Raw genomic sequence first — 19,453 nt, 5'->3', positions numbered from 1 at the left:
ACTGTACTTTTATTGATAAATAATGAAAAATGTACACATACACACACACATTTGAGAACTAAGGAAAAGCCATAGCAACAATAATAACTGAAATGGATACTCAAAAGTCCTACATTTTCATCTCAGCTCTGGCCCACATGTGGTTCAGGCCCTAGAGCAAAGTATTAGAGGCAATGTGGGTGTCTCTCATGAAACAGACATGGGGAAGAAAATGGACACAATGGCAGTAATGATGATCTTTGCCATCATAATATACACAGGACAGGCTGAGCCTGATTACACCTTTAGTGGTTATAAGAATACTAGATCTTCTTTACTAGGCATCATATTTTTTCCATCCCTATTTCACGCTTTTTTCCTTTCTCTCTTTTAATAAAAAGAGAAGTCACATGCTCTTTTTTAATGTTATTTTAAATTTCAAAATAAATTTAACTTCATGTCTAAAAACAAAGCAAAACAAAGATAATTTTTTTAAAATGTTTTTTCAAACTTCCTTTCTTATTCTCCCCACCCAAGATTCTGATCTCTACCTCTGAATGACTATTCTCTCTCTGCCCTTTTGCTCTAAAAGATGAACTATGCATTTCAATCAGTGGGAAAATTGACCCTCTCTGATACTACAGAACAATAATTAGTACCAAGCCAGTCATTTCATTTAATTAAATAACCGAGTCAATTAAAACTGTCAGTCATTTTGCCCTATGGCACATATAGACTCAGAGACTAGTAAATACTCAAGAGAAGAATTATTTTTCCTATTCAGTTATATGGTGAAAGAAACACACTTTCTATGATCTTATTTTATTTTATTTCATTTTCAGGGTACTAATTAAATAATCAAGCACAGAAGAGGAGATAATAGAAAAACAGGTGATAGATTTTTAGATAGGTGACCGAGATAGGTAATATACATACAGATGATAGCTAGCTAGCTAGAGCTGATATGAGTTTTTTTAATGGCTCGAGGGAGTCCGAATAAGGGAGCCAGACTTGTCTTTCCAGCCATAGATGAACAGAAGTAAACGAATATCTGCCTATGGAATTATTTCCATTGGAGAAAACCATTTCTTTGAAGCCTGATATTGTATACTGTAAAAGAATGAAGGAAACTATGCTGATTTTCTGAATAAAAAAATAATTCCTTTTTGGGTAAATGAAGTCAACTTTTCTTTTAGCCTCCAAGAAAAAGTAGGCACTTTTATTTGAAGTCAGTATTCAACCCTGGCCTTTTCCTTAAAATGAGTCTTCTGGGAAAGCTTGATCAAACACACAATCCTTATCATTGGACTTAATTGTATGACTAATTCACAAAATCAGGCCTTTAGCATTCACACATATACTTTGTGCATATTTTTTTATTTAACAAATGAAGAGAATAATATTAGTTTTTCCACCTACTTTGCACTGTAATATTATACAGTACTATAATAGTAATATAGAAAACCAAAAGAAAATCAAATTCATTATGATTCTAGAAACCTAAAATCGATATTCCTATATTTAATGAAATTGCATAATTTTCAAATATAAAACTGAAACACCTGAAAGAATCTTACTAAGAGTATCAATAATGCATTTTCCATATGTGTATCCTTTTTAAAGAATAGCAGATGGTTGAGAAATTAAAATATTTAATTCTTAACACTATCTGTTTAAAATTTATCTTAATTAATAAGTATCCCTTGAATATTTGCATTTTGTGGGTTCCCAAAGTAAGGATACCTACAGTTTTCTTCGATTAATTCTGCATGCACATTATAAACTGAAAGAAAAATGAAACTACATAACTGTTGGTTATTTCTAAATATTCTCTTCTTCAAGCTTTTAAAGTCATATTTAGTTAATCATCAAAGGAGTCTGGCATGGGAGTAAATGCAAATATTTAAACCAAGAGTTAAAAATACGTCTTACAGATTCTAGTTTCTTTTTATGGAAAAAGTTTAAAGAGAGAGTGGTTAAGATGATTACTTCATATGCAAAGGTTAATAACGTACTGATCATTTAGAAGAGAAAAAAAATACCTCAGTTGAAATATAACTGGGAATTAAACCTGAGCCTTTATCCCTTTCGTCCTTTATTTGTGCATTCATTTTGACAGGATAGAAAAGGCACAGTTTTGAAGCAAATGAAATCTTTCTTGAGGCCAGTCCCCTACTTCTTTGCCCTGCTAATCATAATCTTAAACCTACAGCCTCCTACCACACTCTGAATTCCTGAAGTTTCTCACCAAGTCATCCAAACCAGCTTTCCTTCCAACTGTCCATCTTCTTGGTCCAGCCCTTATGCCATCTCCTTCTGTGATAGATTATTACTTCTGGGTTGTCTTCTCTTAGAAAAAAAGTGAAACATATGCATTAAAATGTGACAACAATGTCGGATAATAGCCTCAGTATTTTAATAGAGACTTTCTAGAAACACTTAACCCAAAGTCATTCCAAAATAAGGGAAATTTGGATCTTTTTGGAGAGAAATTCAAGAACAAAAAAATCTCTTCTTAGCATTTTTCCTATGATACTATGGACATATGTGTGGATAGGTAGGGTAGATCCTACCTATCATGAAGGCTCTGGACTGCTTTCTAAAAAATACGAAGGGTAGAAAAGTAAAAGACCATTAAGCATCAAACTAACTAATTGAAACATGGTAAGCAATTTAATTTCTTATTCACTTGTGAAGATATATTTCCCATTAATAAATAAGAAAATAAATTGTCCAAATTGTATGAACTTATATAGGCATCTAATGCAAACAAAAAATTGTAATGTAATCCAAATATCAATTGTCCCCTCATGTCCCTCCATAAACAGTTGCATTAGTGAGAAAATTCTTTGCTGAAAATTTCATAGGAAACAAAGAAAAGAAAGTTCACATTATGAAAACCACACTAGATCACCATTGTTGGCTTGTCCCATCCCTTAAGTCCTCTCTCCAAAGCTCCCATGGCAGGAGGGTCCCTTTTCCACCTTTCTTCATGTTACTCTGGGCCTCTAGAAATTACATGTACCTTCTCTCAGATTTCCTAACCATTTACTTCAAACTTCTCAACTCTTTACTATGAAGTTTAATTCAGCTCAGTGTCAATTTCTAGCTCCAAACTTGAACACGCAGATCTAGTTATATCTTTATGCTATATGGGTCAAGTTGAATTAAATCATCTTTAAGGACCCTTCTACCTTGAACATTCTGTGATTTCATATTCCCAATGAAACAGTCATAGCATGAGAAAAGGGTCTGACTGTTAGAATGAATATAACAAATTAGGAAATTGGGATACAAATCTGAGAATTGGTCCATTGCTAAGCTGCCCAGTGGCTCATCAGGCATTACTCTCTATCCAATTCAGGTTAACATTTTTAAGAAATGAAAAGATCATTTAACTTGTCTAAATTATGGAAATAAAATGACACTTTCTCATATCTTTCTAGCATTTTTCCAATCCAAGAAAAATATAGCTAATGCCTGAAATCCATGTTTATCCATTCTTTGTATAAGTTAACAACAAATAGTCTATAAACATAGAAATTGAAATTAATACTAGTGACTCCTATCTCATAATAGTAGCTACAGATGGACATCAAACAGAAATTAATGCACTGCTGAGAGTTTAATAGTGCTTAGTCTCTTCATATTCTATATATTTTTTCAAATATAATTCAAGAGACTTACTACCTAAAAAGGAGATTAGTTTAAAGGTACAAAATGGAACTATTTTTAACCTCTTGTAAAACAATAAAGGTTGTGTAGCTAAAATATTCTTATGTTAAAATGTCAGTGGATCAAATTTAGGAAGTTTTCATTAAAGGATAAAAATTGTTTTCTCCTTCATGTCTTCTAAAGCTTAAAATTAATCAAATGTTTTGTAATCTTACAGTGCTGGACTTTAGCTGAAACTTCTCTGGCTGGCCACCCAACTGAGCCATGAAATTTAAGTCTTGAAATTCTCGTTACCTTTTTAAGCATCCATATATGGGTTAACATCAAGAAATGAATTATTTGATCCAAAAAAACTTGTAACTTTTAAGAAATATATCAAATAAATAATTGGCCTAATCTTTTTTAAAGAGAAATTCATCTCTAGCCTAGTTATAATAAACTATACAATGTAAATATTTTGAAAATGATTTTAAATATAATTATTGCACATATAAGCAATGAATTGCTCAAGATTAGTTTTTCGTGATATAGACATTGAAAAGAACAAAATTCTTTTATTAGAATAGTATTTATAGGTTTGAAGTTTCTGTTTGCAAAAATAGCTATTTGATAATAATATGTTGCTATAAAAATATGCATTCAAATAGCATAAAGAAGTAATTTCAGTAACGTATGATGTTGACAATGGCAATTTCTTTCCAAAATACTTTTGATTCACAGTTGTGAGATATGCAGTATATTTAATATGTGTAGCTTAATTATTAGATGAAATATATACAATTACTATTTTACTTTTTATATTTATATTAGATATTCATTCATTCATTAAAATTATATAAATTGGCCTCTCAGCATTTAATGTCTTGAAGGCAAATGCTGTTATTGATGAGTTCAAATTTCTCTTTGTTATTACATGGAAAATTGGCAAAAATTGCACATCGAGAAGCATGGTATCTAAAAGCAAACATTGTCCTAGCATCAACAAACCCATTATTTATTTAGGAACACCAGTGTTCTTGCTGACAGGGCACAATTCTGAAAATAATGTTTCAGACTTATTTTATTACTTATTATTTTAAGCAGTACCACCTAGTCTTTCATTCATGTGAAAGAAATGTATCAAATGCTCACTAAATGCTCAAAATGTATTGAATGCTCACTAAATGCCACGCATTTCCTAGGCTATGAGGATACAAAAGATTAATAAGATACAGTCCCTGACTTTGAAGTTCTTGAAGACCTCCCTAGGTCTTGAAACCCACAGTTTAATAGGGAAGATAGAACCAAAGAAAGATAATTACACTGCAACATTGTAAAGTGCTGTGCATGTAGAACACAAAGTACTCCTGAGGTGCTAAAGAAGTATCAGAGGAGAAGCTCTAAATTTAAGGGCAATCCTGTCCATAAATAAGAGGTGTGGGCTCTAACCTCTTCAGGTAACTATGCAACTCAACAGACTGCAAAGCTTCAAATTTGCATTCTCTGGGTTCAATTTTGTCTATGAAGGAACTTTGCCTGAAGAAATGGAATGAGTAGGTAGAGCGCTGAGGGAAGTAAGGAGGGTAAGAATATGTGCAATTTCTAAATGTTTGATAAAATACCAAAATGCAGAAAGCAAAGAGTTAGACCTGAATTTAAAAGACAATGAAATTTCCTGTAGGAGTAAGAAAGAAAAGAAAGGCAGGCTGGCAATCAGAAAAAAATAAAGCAGAATTTTCAATTATTTGGATTTGCAGGCAAAGCTAAGGATGAGATTGGTCATTTTAATATTATAAACCCCAAAGAAATGTATTGTTCTGGTAGAAAGCTACAAAACTTCTATGGGGAAATAATTCATCTAAGATGACTGACAAAGTCAGTAGACCACCCAAATATTTAGTGATAAAACAGTGTTCTTGATTCAAGCCATATTTATTTAATAATACCATGTGCCTGGAAGTCTGAGAGGGCTTTCCCAGGGATGTGAGTTTTAAACTGAGAGTTTTTTAAATGGGCATAAAGAAAGATGAAAGAAAATAGCCTTCCAGGCACAGGGGACAAAATATGCTTGAGAAAAGAAAGAGCATGAAAGAAACTGAGAAAGGCTAGAGTTGAGGGGAAGCACAATGTGAGATGAGATATGAGAGTAGATGGTTTGTATGTCATCTTAGCTACAGTAGTAATATTTGGTTTTCATTCTAAAAGCAATGAGAAGTTGAATGATTTTATTAGCCCAATGATATAATCTGATTTATGCTTCAGAAAATTACCCTGGTTGCAGTGTAGGGAAGAGACTAGAGAAGGCAAGAGTATATCTATGAAGACTAGTCAGGGGATTAATGCAATAGTCCCATCAACAGATGGTGAGATCTTGGCCTATAGCAGTGGTATAGAAATGGAGAGAAACGGACAGATGGAAGAGATATTTAGGAGCAGTACTTGTCTTGGACCCAAAAAAGAGACCGCCTTCTATAAAATCCATGCTTTAGAAGGCCTCCTCCAGCTTCTTCCAGCTATGTTCTGCCCCAGCTATGTTCTGCTTCCAGCTATGCTCTGCTCACAAAACCGAGGATATGTCTTCCTCCTATTCTAGACCATGATTCAGGCACCCTAACCCTGGAACTCCCAGTCCAAACAGCTCTGAACCTCTTCTAGGGCCAGAGAGTTCCCTTACATGAGTGTATCTTTCCATGGGCAGACCATATTACTGATGTATTTACTCCTAGGTCTGAGAAATGGCCAAGAGGCAGCTTTTGAAGGTGGTATATAATAAGTTGGGATATAATAAGTGGAATTTCCACATGCACATAAATAACATCCCTTCATAGTATAGGATAAAGCCAGGGATAAGCAGAAAAGAGAGGTGGGCGAGGGGTGGGGGGTGGTTCTCTCCAGCACAAAACTCCAAGGAGAAAAAATCAGCAGGACTGGATGGATTGAAAATGGTTGGTAAGAAAAGTAGAGGTGTCATGATGATTTCTAGCTTTCTGCCTTGTACAATTCAATGTTTGTGGCATGACTCACAGGTCTAAGGAGCACTGGACAAAGACCAGAACTATGTAGGAATATCATTAGTATGATTTGGACATGTTTGATTTCAGGCATGTTTGAGACATCTAAGAAGAGATGTCAAAGACAAGAAAAAGAAATATAAGGAATCCAAATTGGAAAGTAAGATGTAAAGCTGTCACGGTTTGCAGACAACAGGATACTATACATAGAAAATCCTTAAAATGCTACCAAAAAAACTACTAGAGCTCAACAATCAATTTGGTAAAGTTGCAGAATACAAGATTAATATACAGAAATCTGTTGCATTTCTATACACTAACAATGAACTACCAGAAAGAGAAATTAAGGAAACAATCACATTTACAATTGCATCAAAAAGAATAAAATACTTAGGAATAAAGTTACCTAAGGAGGTGAAAGACCTGTGCTTGGAAAACTATAAGACACTGATGAAAGAAATTGAAGATGACACAAACAGATGGAAAGATATACCATGTTCACAGATTGGAAGACTTAATATTGTTAAAATGATCATACTACTCAATGCAATCTACAGACAATGCAATCCTTACCAAAATACCAATGGCATTTTTCACAAAACTAGAACAAATAATTTTAAAATTCGTATGGAACCACAAAAGACCCCGAATAGCCAAAACAATCTTGAGAAAGATGAACAGAGCTGGAAGAATCACACTCCTAGACTTCAGACTATACTACAAAGCTACAGTAATCAAAACAGCATGGTACTGGCACAAAAACAGACACACAGATCAATGAAACAGAGTAGAGAGCGCAGGAATAAACCCATGCACTCATGGTCAATTAATCTATGACAAAGGAGGCAAGAATATACAGTGGAGAAAAGACAGTCTCTTCAATAAGTGGTATTGGGAAAACTGAACAGCTGCATGTAAAAGAATGAAATAAGAACATCATCTAACATCATATACAAAAACAAACTCAAAATTGATTAAAACCTAAATGTAAGACCAGATACTATAAAACTCTTAGAGGAAAACATAGGCAGAACACCCTTTGACATAAATTTTAGCAATATTTTTTGAATCTGTCTCCTAAGGCAAAGAAAACAGAATCAAAAATAAAGAAGTGGGTCCTAATTAAGCTTAAAAGCTTTTGCACAGCAAAGGAAATTATCAATAAAACAAAAAGACAACCTACTGAGTGGGAGAAAATACTTGCAAATGATATGACCAATGAGGGATTAATATCCAAAGTATATAAATAGCTCATACAACTCAATATCAAAAAAAAACCCAATTAAAAATGGGCAGAATATCTGAATAGACATTTTTCCAAAGAATACATACAGATGGGCAATAGGCACATGAAAAGATGCTCAACATCACCAATCATCAGGGAAATGCAAATCAAAACCACAGTGAGATATTACGTCACACCTGTCAGAATAGATGTCATCAAAAAGACCACAAAAAACAAATGTTGGCAAGAATGTGGAGAAAAGGGAATACTTGTACATTGTTGGCTACACATTGTTGGGTGCAGCTACTGAAAAACATTATGGAAGTTTTTCAAAAAACTAAAAATAGAACTACGATGATCCAGCAATTCCACTCCTGTGTGTCTATCCAATAAAAAAAAAAAATTAAAAAAAACCACTAATGTGAAAAGGTACATGCACCTCAATGTGCAGAGCAGCATTATTTACAATTGCCAAGATATGAAAGCAACCTAAGAGTCCATCAACAGACGAATTAATAAAGAAGATATGGTATACATATACAATGTAATATTACTCAGCCATAAAAAAATTTTGCCATTTGCAGCAACATGGATAGACCTGGAGGGTATTATGCTTAGTGAAATAAGTCAGACAGAGAAAGACAAATACTGTATGCTATCACTTATATGTGTAATCTAAAAAATAAAACAAACTAGTGAATATAACAAAAAAAGAAACTGACAAATATAGAGAACAAACTAATGGTTACCAGTGGCAGGAGGGAAGAGAGGAGGGACAAGATAGGGATAGGGAATTAAGAGGTACAAACTACTATGTAATAAAATAAATAAGCTATAAGGACATATTGTACAGCACAGGGAATATAGTCAATATTTTATAGTAACTATAAATGGAGTACAACTTTTTAAAATTGTGAATCACTATGTTGTACACCTGAAACTTGTATAATATTGTAAATCAACTATACCTCAATAAATAAAAAAATATTAAAAATTAAAAGAACACTGAAAAAAAAAAGAGATGTCAAGCAAGATAGTTACAGAGTTTGGAGGGAAGAGGCAAAGGCCTAAGCTTGGAATATTATTTGTGAGTCACAAAGCAGTACAAGATTGAGATAGGCTAGGAAGAGAGTAACATGAGACAAGGAGAGGCCCATTATGGAGTGGAAAGATCAAAGATCAAATAACAGGTGGCCAGAGAACAGGAAACCATACAAGGCATTGTTATACCAGGGAATGTAAGGGAAGAGAATGTCTACTAAAGAGTTACAAATGTTACTGACAGGGATAGTAAACAAGAATTGAAATAATATCTATTGCAAGAGCATTACCAACGTCCTTAATAGAGCTGTTTGATGGAATGATGAGCCCAAAAACCACTCTGGAGTGGCTGGAAAGGTAGATGGGAGGAGAGGAATAAATAACTACAGTATAGATAACTCTTCCAAGAAATCTGGATGTTAAGGGGGGCAATTGGAGAAGGTTGAGGGTGAAAGAAAATTTTCACTGATGAGCATTTGGAAGCCAATGACAAGGGTTTTACTGATTGTGGCTTTTATTTACTCTGTAAGGAAGGGATTGCTAAGAATGAATGCTTGGAATTGAATATTTGAGGGAAATTGAGAAGTTGAAGTAGTCATTAAAAAAAGAGGGCATGCACTAAACAGAGAGACGTATTACATGGGGCTAAATTGAAAAGTAAGAAAGTGTATTTGTGGCACTCATCTCCCTCTGCAACCCCTCACTAGGGCTCATGATAAACCCTCTCTCCCATTCCACAGCCCTCTGCACATCTCAAATGCATGTCTTAGATGCACCCCAGCATTACTGTTCTCTTAGGTTCACCAAGCCCCCCACTGGCACCCCACCTCTACTCTGTGTGCCTTCTCTCTAATGGACACCCCGTGCCAAAACTATCATTTCTGATTTTGTAGGCAAATTCAGGTGGGTGTTAAAGATCAACAATCTTAGTAAACTATAACTCCACAAAATCTAGAAGTCTCTCCTTTATCTCAACCCCATGCTCCCAATTTCCTCAGCACTCTATTTCCTCCACAAAACCACCCCTAAACTTCTTTGAAACAAAGGCATTTTAGAAGTACTGCTGTTCTGTTGGTTAATTCCTGAGTGGAATCTCAGATAGGCAACCAAGTGAAGAGCAGAACCTGAGGCAGAGGTTCCATGGTTCTTCAACTCTCACCATGTAGGTCCTATCTCACTAGGACAGAGGTTAATTGACCCTTGTAAATAGCCTGTAAGGCCTGAACTTTGGTGCTTGAACTTTGGAATATCTATTTGGTTGTTCAGAAACTTATTTTTCCCTTTTTCTTTTTTGGATCATTAAGGTTGTTAGATCAGTGTTTCCTTACAATTGAAACGCTGCAATTTATATCCTACATGCCCAGTATAATATATAATAAGGTCTTTGAAGGGACACCCAATGTATTATTATGTTCACTATATCTAACACCTGATCCAGTGCATACTTTGGATATGGAAGCCATTCAAAACTTTCACTGACTGTCAGTTTAACTTGACTGAGCAAGAGTCAATTGCACTCCTGTGGTAAGAGGCCATGAGCAACTTGATATTGATACCGTATGTCCTCCCACATTTTGTGTTTCTCATTGGAATGCAATCTGGGAATTAGTTTGGTTACAGGGATAAAATGGAGGCAAACATGTTAGTAAACGCTGACTTACTTCAATCCTGGCCAACTAGAAAAGCTAACACATTCTTGCCATTAGGCATATGGAGATGTATTTACATAGCCTGATGATATATCCCATTGGTCCAGCAGCCACATTCACTGTCCAGAGTGTTGCTCAATTCTTAACCTGTTGCCATATGGCTGACACTTCTTTGTACTCCCCACCCAAATCCAAGTTCCAAGCCAATACTAATTCCCATTTATAATCTTTTGTGTGCAGTTTAGGTGAGTAAACAAAAGGGGTGCTAGAAAAGTTCAAATATGAAACTCTTTCCAATTATTCAACCACCTTGTTACGCAAGACCACCTGTAGAGAACTTGCTCAAGGCCACTTACTACACTGGTGCTATTGCTTCTTCATTAGCCATATTAAACTGATAGCTACAATAACCTAAATCAGTCCATTCAGAGGTTGTTCTTTGGTTCATTTTGACTATACCTTAAAATTGTGAGCACATTTCTGGGAAATACCAAATATGGAATGTGTCTGCAAGGATGAGGAGAAGAAGGTATGAGTAATATTCCTTTACTCAGTAGGAAAAATCTGGTGTAGTCAGACATTAATACAGATATCTTTTTTTTAAATTAAAAAATATTTTTATAGCAAAAAAAAGATTAGATTGCATGGTATTTCTAATATTCTTTGCTATCCACACACTGGGGTACATCTAACCAACTTGTGCATATGTTGGAGTCTCTCCATCTGTAGCCATGATCATCTAAGAAGGATTTCTATACCCTGTGAACTTGAAATTATTTCCTAATGCCTGATGGCACAATCCAAAATCTATATTAGCTTCCTCCTTATTGCCAAAAGGCTCTACAACCCATCAACTAAAATAAGATTCTTATTTTCAACTATCTTTAGAACAGTTTTTCAAACAGGGTCACAAAATAAATTTTGTGCCATGACCAATATTTTTTAGTAAAATAAAATGAACAGAAATGATCAGGGTGAATTACATAGAGTAGGATAAATATCATTTTGTGAAATGTTTGCTATATATGTCATTAGTTCATTATGTAAAATGCATTTCTTACTACAGTCACTGTAAAAACACTTGAAGATCTATTCCTCCCCTTAAAATCCACTTGACATAAGCTCAGTGTGTATGTTCAAAATCAATTTGTCATCTTCCCACCACAACCCTCATTTAATTTTCTTCCAAATTACCCACTTGACTATTGACTATTTATATTGACTATTTACCCACTTGACTATTCCCTAATTCTCCATGTCACTCATTTTTACAACCTTGTAGTAATTTTAATGCCTCCTTCTCCTTAACCTCAAGTATCCAATCTGTCCCTAAATAGTTCTGATCCATTCTTTAAAATCTCACATTTATCCTTATCCCCCAAACACTGACACAACTCTGGTTCAGGCTTTCACCAAACCATGCCAGAGTTATTATAATAAACTCTTAATTAATGTTCATACCTGGAGTCTTATATGCTCTGATTAATCCTAAAACTTTTCTCTCCTTAAAGTCTTTTTACATTACATTGCATTTTAAATAAATTCCAGGCTCCTTACCCTGGTAGTTAAAATGTTCAGGAATCTGATTCCACTAGTTTATAACATCCGTGAAAGCAGAGGCTTTATCTTTCTCCATCACTGCAGTACCCCTAGTGGATAGCACATGATTGGCATATAACATGTGTTCAATAATATTTGTTAAATGGATGAGTAAATGAGTGAACAAATAAAAGAAGGATCTCTGTAGCATAATCTTTTATTTCTCTTGCACATATAAGTTCCCCTATTAAGACAGTGATATTCAGTGTAATATTTTTGGCAACCCTATAAAATATATAACACCATAATGGGTGAGAAGATTGTGCAAGGTGCTGCAAGGTCATCTTCATCTTACCCAGCATACCAAGCTCATTTCCAGACCAGGTCTCTGTTTATTAGGCAGTCTTCCACCATGATGACTTTCCTCTGCTTTCTATTTATATAAATCCTCCTCTTCAGAGCACGCCTCAGAACTTTCTCTCCCCCAGTCTTACAGTCTTCTCACTCTCTTCTGATAATTTCTATTACTTTTATTAGTTCTTAGTCATACCTCTTGAATTTTATGGTTTTACTAAATTGTAATTATTTTATAAGAGTAAAGATTTGCCCTATTTATTGTATTCTCCACAAAATCTCGGTCCAGTACTAGACGAGAGTTGTTAAACCCATTAATTAAATTTAATTAGTAAAAATGTGCAAAATGATTGTATTGTGGGAAAAAACTAAGGAATGTTATTAAATATCCATCTCTAGCAAATTTAAGAGACACACAAGAAATCACATACATTCCTGGCATGTAGTATTTATGAGTATTCATTCACAAATGTTTGTTGAGTGAATGAATGAGTAAAAAACCAAATAAACAGTTTCTAGTCTAGTGTCCATAAACTCTTTGATATCCATGAAAGCATAATGAAAGTCCATGGGCTTATTGTCAATATTGCAAATAATAATAATAGAAATTTTGTGTTTACTCACGATGAGACTGCAAATACTAACAAAAATCTCAAGTGCTTTTACATTAGATTAGAGGTATATCAACTGTACCGAAGCACTGATGAGTGTGTCAGGAGAAAAATGCAGCAGTTTATTTAACAAACATTTATAAAGTGCCTACAATGTGCCAATGTTGTAGCAGTGCTCAGATTAGCTCATTTCCCTCCTCAGAAGAACGCTGTAAGGGCAACACTGTTATTATCTCTATTTTTCAACTGAAGAAACTGAGATTGAGTTAAAGTAACTGAGGTTAAGTAACTTGCCCAAGGTCAACAGTTAGTGAGCAACAGAGCAAGAATTATGAACTCATGCAGCATGGGGTCAGGAGGGTATAGATCTAATCTATGTATAGATCTAATCGATGATGCCTTTCAAAAAATTAGAGCAGTTGTTCTCCACTGATAGTCCCTAAAAGCTTTCATTATATATGCAAAGCTACATCCATTGCCATTGGCAGTAGAAATACTTTTCCTTGAGTTTGAGCTGCAGAAGCTGGCATGAGGATCTACCCTTTGTGTTTTATGCTTTATTCTTTGTTCTCCTAAAATAAGGTCTCTGTCATAGAGGCCTTGCTTTTTACCTTTCCTGTAACAATCCCAGTGGCTGCAGCAGCAAGATAGGCAGTTGGTAGAGGTGGCAGTGCAAGATAAAGAGGAAAACAGACACTGGCCACCACATTGGAAATTAGACAGTAAAGTATCCATGAATATTTCAAATTTCAGATAATCTGGCAATAATTTAAAGCTAGAATCTACTCTTTCATATTATTTTACTTTACTATGTTAAAAACAGGCATATAAATCTTTATCTTAAAATATTTTAATTCATATTCTTTTCAATCATTGCTTTTCCACTTCTAGAAGACCTGTAGAAAGAATACTCTTTCATAACTCTGAAAGCAAAGTCCTTCTAAGCCACGAAGTCTTGCTCATCCTAGGAAGATTAGATTTGAGGTTGTTTTCAGTTTAGTTGTACTAACGATTGCCTTTCAAGCCCAGTAGGTTAGATAAGACATCTGTGGAATTTGTTTGGAGACAAATGGGTGCTCAGATACAAAACTGCTGGATTTAGCAGAGGCAGTGTGGAATGGAATGATAAATACAAATGCAAGCCATGTAAAGGTGGCAACCAGAAAAAACAAGGTATTCAAGGTAATGCACATCCTTTCAGTAATAATTATTTGGGAGGTTTCTGGATGAGATAATACAGCCACTGCATAGAACTGTTATTGCACATTTCTTTCTCTTTGTTATTCATTCATTCAGTTCATTCGAATGAATATCTATTGTCTGCTATATTTCCCACATATTTCTAGTGTCTATGCCAGGTACTGTATGAGGCATTATCATGTGTTGATTAAGAGCAGACTTGGGAACAGACTTCCCAAGTTAAAATGCCAGCCCCACTACTGGCTATGTAGAATTGGGCAAGTTACTCCAACTCTCTGTGCCTTGATTTTTTCTCTTCCAAATTGGGATAATGTTAATTCATGGGATCACTATGAGGATTAAATTAGTTAATGCATGTCAAGTGTAAACGGTGCCTGGCACATATAGGCACTCAGTGAATTTTAGGAAAAGCAGGTTGGAACCAGCACAGGCTCTTACCTTGAGCGTGTTCAAATGAAATTGCACCTATAGATGTACATGCAAGAGCACTTTAGCTAAGAAGGCAAAACAGCATATGGCTAACTGTAGACTGGCCTTTAGAGACTCTGAAATTGTCCGCATAGGGAAGGTCGCAGAAAGTTCTGTAGGGCAGTGTGGTCAGAGGTGTGACTTAATCTAGGTCTTAGAGTATGGGTTCAACATGGACATTTTGCTATCCTCATTATTCAGACCAATACAGTTTTAAGAGACTAAAGCAAAATCTTAGGACTAGAAAAGTCCTTATAGATAATTGGTTCCATGTCTTTTGTGTTACAGAAAAGAATATAAAGGCCAGTTAGCCAGCTCATCAACAAATTTGTTGATGACCTACTATGTGCCAGCCTCTACTCTAGGTGCTGGAGATTCACCATTGAGCAAAACATACATATTCCTGACCTCAAGGAGCTTACATTCCAGTAGAAAAGATAGCAAGTAAACAAGTAAATAAATAAATAGCTAATTTTATGTACTGATAAGTTGAAGATAATAAAATCAGGTACTGAGAAAGAATGTGATTAGTGAAGGGCTATGGTTTTTCCAAAGGATGTCAGAGAAGACCTGTCTGAGGAGGTGACATTTCAGTTGAGATCTGAATGATGACAACGAGACGGGCATGGTGAGATTAGGGCTGGGGGCAAGGGGCATTCAAAGTAAAAGACACCGTAAGTGAAAAGGCCCTAAGAGGGGACAAAAAGTAAGCCAGGATAGCTATAGTGCAGTGAACAAGGAGAAAGTAGGAGATGAGGTCCAGAAAGAGGCAGAAGCTGATGCTCTAGACCTCAGTAAGGAGCCTGAACTTTATTCTGGAGGTTGTTCAAAGTCATAGGTCAATTCTTAAGCAGCAGCATGACAAGATCTAATCTAAGCTTTAGAAAGATCACTGTCTAGATGTGATAGACCACACTGGGCAAGAGTGGAGGTAGGGAAACCAGCAGGCTTGGTAGTAGCCCAGCAAGAGATGATGGTGGTTTAGGTTAGGATTATAGCAAAGGAAATGGTGACCAGTAGTCAGATTCTGAATACATTTGGGGAGTAGAGCTACCAGTTCTTACTGATAAATTGGATGTGTGGTGAAAAAAAGACCCAATGACTCGTAGGTTTTGACCTCAAGAACTGAAGAATGCTGGAGCCATTTGTGGAGATGGGGAGGGTTTGGGGGACAGATGGGGGAGAAGAAGGTGGGAGAAGACATACAGGTTTAAGGAAGGTAATTGATCATTCTGTTTGGCCTTGTTAAGTTTGAAATATCTGTTAGACATCCTGGTAGAAATGTCACCAACAGTACTTAATAGAGCTAAATATATGGTGAGAATTCATTAATTGTTGATAGATTATACATATATGTGACAATCAAAACCAGGCTTACCTTGATAGAAAAGATAATAAATTTCTACTTTTACTTATCTGCAGTCCCACTGAGTTGCAAATGGATATTTCTAAGCAATATCACTTGGTTATTCTCATGAACAATTATTGGTTAGTCACATACACTCTCTGATTTAATGATACAATATCTACCTTGGTGACCATACCGATATATCTTGACCCTACAATTTGAATATTCTTGTGCAAATAATGAGATAGATTTATAGTTGTATTTAATTTGGACAAATAATTAATTCAAAATCTTTCTTGAGAATATACATTGTATTAGAAACAATATTGGTACTTTATGATATGCACAAAAATATCAATATGCACAGTAATTTCTCCCAAGGATTTTACAAATTAAAAAGCCAAGGCAAGCCAAAAAAAAAAACTATAATATAAGGCATTCAGCCATGAATGCTAAATAAAGATACAAGCAAAAAGCACTTCTATTCAATCATAGTACTTTAAAATTTTAATATATAGAACTATCCGACCCCTTAAACTTTAGAATCATCTCTGACTGTAGTGAATTTCTTTTGCATACAAAAATCATCCTGTAGAAATCCTTCAATATATTAAAGAATGAATTCATTTAAAGATTTTTTAAATTATAACATCAGGCCATTCATCACGTTGAAGGCCAACGACCTGATGTTTATACTTTAATCCTTTGCCACAGATAATTTGCAAAACCTAGGCAGACAGCAAATACTTTACAACTCTGATCAACAAAGAGTGAACTATGTCCATTGAAAAGTATACTCTGGGCAAATGAATTACAGAAAGTCCACACAAAGAAATGACCTCCAGGGAGTAGCCTAGCTTTGGGGAGAAGGAGAAATGCTGAGTCCAGCATCTGTGTTATCAATCAGGGAAATCTTACCTGGTAGAGATTCAACAAACAAGTCCCATTATTCTATAATGTGGGTGACAGCTAACAGCTCTGAAAAGCTCCAATGGTAAATACAATAAAACAATCCCTAACTTAGATATGACAGTGATCTAATTTGGGGAAATATTTTTTTTTTTTACATCTTTATTGGAGTATAATGGCTTTACAATGATGTGTTAGTTTCTGCTTTATAACAAAGTGAATCAGTTATACATATACATATGTTCCCATATCTCCTCCCTCCTGCGTCTCCCTCCCTCCCACTCTCCCCATCCCACCCATCCAGGTGGTCACAAAGCACCAAGCTGATCTCCCTGTGCTATGCGGCTGCTTCCCACTAGCTATCTATTTTACGTTTGTCAGTGTATATATGTCCATGCCACTCTCTCACTTTGTCACAGCTTACCCTTCCCCCTCCCCCTATCCTCAAGTCCATTCTCTAGTAGGTCCGCGTCTCCATTCCCGTCTTACCCCTAGGTTCTTCATGACATTTTTTTTCTTATATTCCATATATATGTGTCAGCATACGGTATTTTAAAATATTTGTTATGTCTCACATGTTCTGCCAAGCCCCCTTAACACATAAGTGAAGAGGCATTTGTAAGGGACTACATGATGAAGTAAAACTAGGGATTATAATATCAGTTTTCTACAATACCTCACATCACTTTACCTCTTCCAATATGAAAAGTCTTAAAAATACGGCAGTGGGTGCCATACTACACACAAATTAGCAAAATGATCCCAGAGACATTAAACTTAGTTTGTAGAAGTTCTTTCTCCCTCTGACCTGCTGTCAAAACCTCATGATGTACAAGGAGAACACACAACTCTTATATGACACTCCTATGTTCAGAGAGAAGCGACTAAGCCCACAGACTGCCTGGGTGTGATCATCCCTCTGCCATTTACTAGTTTTTGCCATTGGACAAGTTACTTCTTTAGGCCTCACTCTCCTCAACTATAAATTGGGGATGCGAATTTGTTTTAAAGGATTCAGTGATTTAATACGTGTAAAGTGCCTAGAAAGTACCAGGCACATAGCAAGTGCTCAATAAATGTTGGCTATTATTACTATAGCTTTTATTATCACTATTATATGTTGTAAATACACAAGTACATGTATATGTGGAAATTATGGTGTCCAAAAAAAAAAAAAAACAAGCAAACAAATGGGAGTGAACAGTCCAAGATATTTAGCAAACAGGATATGCTTTAGGTGGAGAGACAGAAAGAATACACACAGCTACTCACATATATCTTATTCATTACTGATGTCTGCCGAGGTGATTCTAGGAAATATTTGTAAGGCTAACCTACACAATCCTTGTAAAGAACCTTTACATTTTCCCTGTTTCAAAGTCTTAATACAGTTAAAAGCAGCCAAGGTTAATCTGGAATCCCTAAGGGGAAAAAAATTAAAAACCGCTAGAAAATGTTTATTTTATTTCATTTTAGGTATGCATGTTACATGCCTAGAATAGTACCAGGCACCTAGCAGAATCCTGATATAAGATGAGTGTTAAAACAGGAGTCAGAATCAGTTCTGAACTCTGCCACTAACAAACAGGCTGTGACCTTGAAGTGAATTACTTTCCTGTCTCAATTTTACAGCTACAAATGCAAGAGATAATAGTTACTATGTATATTCATAAGTTTCCTCTGGTCTTCAGCACTTAAAAACTTCCCATTTAAAAAAGTTTTAAATGAATTAAGTCTCACTATTAAATAGTCCTACTTCATCATTCTCCAAAACATCACAGGAGAGATTTCTCTAAAGATCCTTACCTTCTATCTTAATTTGACAAACAAACAAAAAAAATGCCTCAGGATACCCTTATTTTATATGAAAATTCCCAAAATTTGGGGTGTTGGCACTACTATCACTGGATATTTACCAAATACTCACACACTGAAGATGACGTGTCCCCATAAAATAAAATATCAGTACCTATGTGGTGGGATAGCATTTGATCTAGTAAATTCTCCTCCTTTTTTCAGAAAATGTTGATTTTTGTCATAAGTAGTTAGGATATTCTGTGCTAAATGCTTTAGAGGAGGATGTAAAAGGATGAAAAGCATGGACAAAGAGTTCTCTTTAATGTTGGCTTCTAAAACTTAAGCTCTTAGAGGAGCTGAAAGTATTACTGAAGTAGACAAAATGTTTGGGGGAAGTACTTGGGGAAGAGCAAAGGACATGAGAAGAGACAAGAAATAATCTGTCAGGCTGGGGAGAGGAGACAGACGTGGAGGGAAGTAATAAGAATATGGTCCCTGGTAAATATCATATGATATCACTTATATGTGGAACCTAAAATATGATACAAATGAAGTTATTTACAAAACAGAAACAGCCTCACAGACATAGACTTATGGTTATCAAAGGGGAAGGGGAGAGGGGATAAATTAAGAGTTTGGGATTAACAGACAAAAACTATTAGGTATAA

Source organism: Leucopleurus acutus, assembly GCF_964270905.1.
Source record: "Leucopleurus acutus genome assembly, chromosome: 4".
NCBI classification, from domain to species: Eukaryota; Metazoa; Chordata; class Mammalia; order Artiodactyla; family Delphinidae; genus Leucopleurus; species Leucopleurus acutus.
The sequence above is the reverse complement of the archived record's forward strand: the minus strand, read 5'-3'. Positions refer to the sequence as shown.